Here is a 2202-nt window from a genome sequence, read left to right as displayed (position 1 = left end):
GGCAGTCAACCATGGTAACGTGGGTTTAGACCATCCGATATGATGTATCCTACTTTGGATCTAGACATGGAAAAGCTTTCAGCAGTTTGGCAGTCAACCATGGTAACGTGGGTTTAGACCATCCGATATGATGTATCCTACTTTAGATCTAGACATAGAAAAGCTTAGAATTTTGTTTTGTTTGTCCTTTATAACATCTCATATAATACTCATACTTTCTCTGTCAACAGTTTGTGCGCAACAGAAACAGAAAACATTGAAGTCAAGTATTTTAATTAAAGTCAAGTATTTCCTCTTTTTTTTTCTACTTTGATCTTTCGTTCATCACTGCCTAAACAGTTTCAACTGTACTTATTGCTCTTCTAACGGACTAACTGAACGATTAGTTGTGTGATAATTCAGGTCATAACCTAGAACACAATATAATTTTATATACATATAAAGTCGTGCCTTAATATTTTCACCGTAAAGTTGCTGAAAATCAAATCGTGGAGGAAACTAAGTTCTAATGCATAGTTCGAACCACACCGTAACAAAGAGGAAAAAATACATTATTTAAAAGAAATTATTATACCTAACTAAGTAGCTTTAAAAATACAGGTCATTCGAAAGCCTGAAGTTTGTTGTGAGATTAATAAGTTATACTAATACTTAATTAGGATTTTGTTTATTACTTGACAAGAATACGTTCGACAGGGGTCGCTGCTATCCACCCACTCAGTTTCACTTTCATGGAACCTTCCGTTTAAATAACAACCTGAAAAGAAAAATTAACAGTGGTTAATTGTTACTTTCAATCTTCGAGTTTACTTGAAGTAATACGTTTCCAAATTTATTATTACGAGATGTAATTTACTTCTCCTTATTTGTTACAAGGTTTTTACTTCAAGTTATTATTTTCGAGTTGCAGTTGTAAATTTGACTATATTAAGAAATTTAAACCGAAATATGAGTGATATATCGTTATCTTAGTTTCACCACTAGGTGACTTACCTGCCGATAGGCTATAAATGTACGTACCTTTACATAACTTACAACAGGCTCCTTTCTCACTGTACAGCAGAAAATAGCATTCTTTGTCACTAGAGCACGCTGTACGCTGACAGTTCACGTGGCCGTTCTGAAAAACCGAAATAATGAAAACTGGAGTTATATTATGTGAATAACGTCTTTGTTTTTCTGAGAAAATGAACTTGAGAAAGTTACCGAGCTAAGAAATATGTGGTTGATATGTTTTAGCGCTGAACTACACAAAAGGCTATGTTCACCACAGGAAATCGAACCCAGGATTTTAGTGTTGTAGGTCCACTAACTTACAGCACACCCACAGAGCGACAGAAGTGTTTACAGAAAACAGAAATGTATAAAATTTGCTGTATCTATAGAGGGTTGTATCTCTTCTGGGTTGATTAAAGAGCATTTATTTAATGAGCCATAATAACTAAAAATAAAATATAACCTAGGCATACTATAAATTCATAATAACCTTCTTAATTACCAAAGCCGGGTAAATTACTTACTGTTACTTCAGTGTTAGCTAAGTGGATGAAAAGAACGTGTACAACATCACACAGACCATCTTCCTGTGCAATAAGAAATAGTGAGACAAATTTTAAATGTGGTATTATTCTGGCTACATGATAGAGAGAACATCAATGAGGAAGTACAGGTAATATAGTAAATACAGGTAACATAATAAACACAGGCATGTACTATAGAGTAAATACAGGTAATATGGTAAACACAGGCATGTACTGTAGAGTAAATACAGGTAATATGGTAAACACAGGCATGTACTGTAGAGTAAATACAGGTAATATGGTAAGCACAGGCGTGTACTGTAGAGTAAGTACAGGTAATATAGTAAACACAGGCATGTACTGTAGAGTAAATACAGGTAATATGGTAAACACAGGCATGTACTGTAGAGTAAATACAGGTAATATGGTAAGCACAGGCGTGTACTGTAGAGTAAGTACAGGTAATATGGTAAACACAGACATGTAGTGTAGAGGAAGTGCAAGTAATATGGTAAACACAGGCATGTACTGTAGAGTAAGTGCAGGTAATATGGTAAACACAGGCATGTACTGTAGAGTAAATACAGGTAATATGGTAAACACAGGCATGTACTGTAGAGTAAGTACAGGTAACATGGTAAACACAGGCATGTACTGTAGAGTAAGTACAGGTAATATGGTA

The 2202-nt window shown here is 34.7% G+C and overlaps 1 long non-coding RNA gene across 1 annotated transcript in view; it reads right to left on the bottom strand.

Moving 5' to 3' along the window:
- Positions 1-1133, bottom strand: part of LOC111084081 — a 6161-nt gene extending 5028 nt beyond the window's left edge. Inside the window, exons 1-2 of the long non-coding RNA XR_002609384.1 lie at positions 1021-1133; positions 675-757 (exon numbers count right to left, since the gene is read on the bottom strand). This is a non-coding gene — a long non-coding RNA (uncharacterized LOC111084081). The remainder of the gene's footprint in view (positions 1-674; positions 758-1020) is intronic.
- Between the last annotated feature and the right edge of the window lie 1069 nt (positions 1134-2202).

This window comes from Limulus polyphemus, unplaced genomic scaffold (assembly GCF_000517525.1).
Source record: "Limulus polyphemus unplaced genomic scaffold, Limulus_polyphemus-2.1.2 Scaffold13460, whole genome shotgun sequence".
Taxonomy (NCBI): domain Eukaryota; kingdom Metazoa; phylum Arthropoda; class Merostomata; order Xiphosura; family Limulidae; genus Limulus; species Limulus polyphemus.
This window is presented reverse-complemented; position numbering and strand designations above follow the sequence as displayed.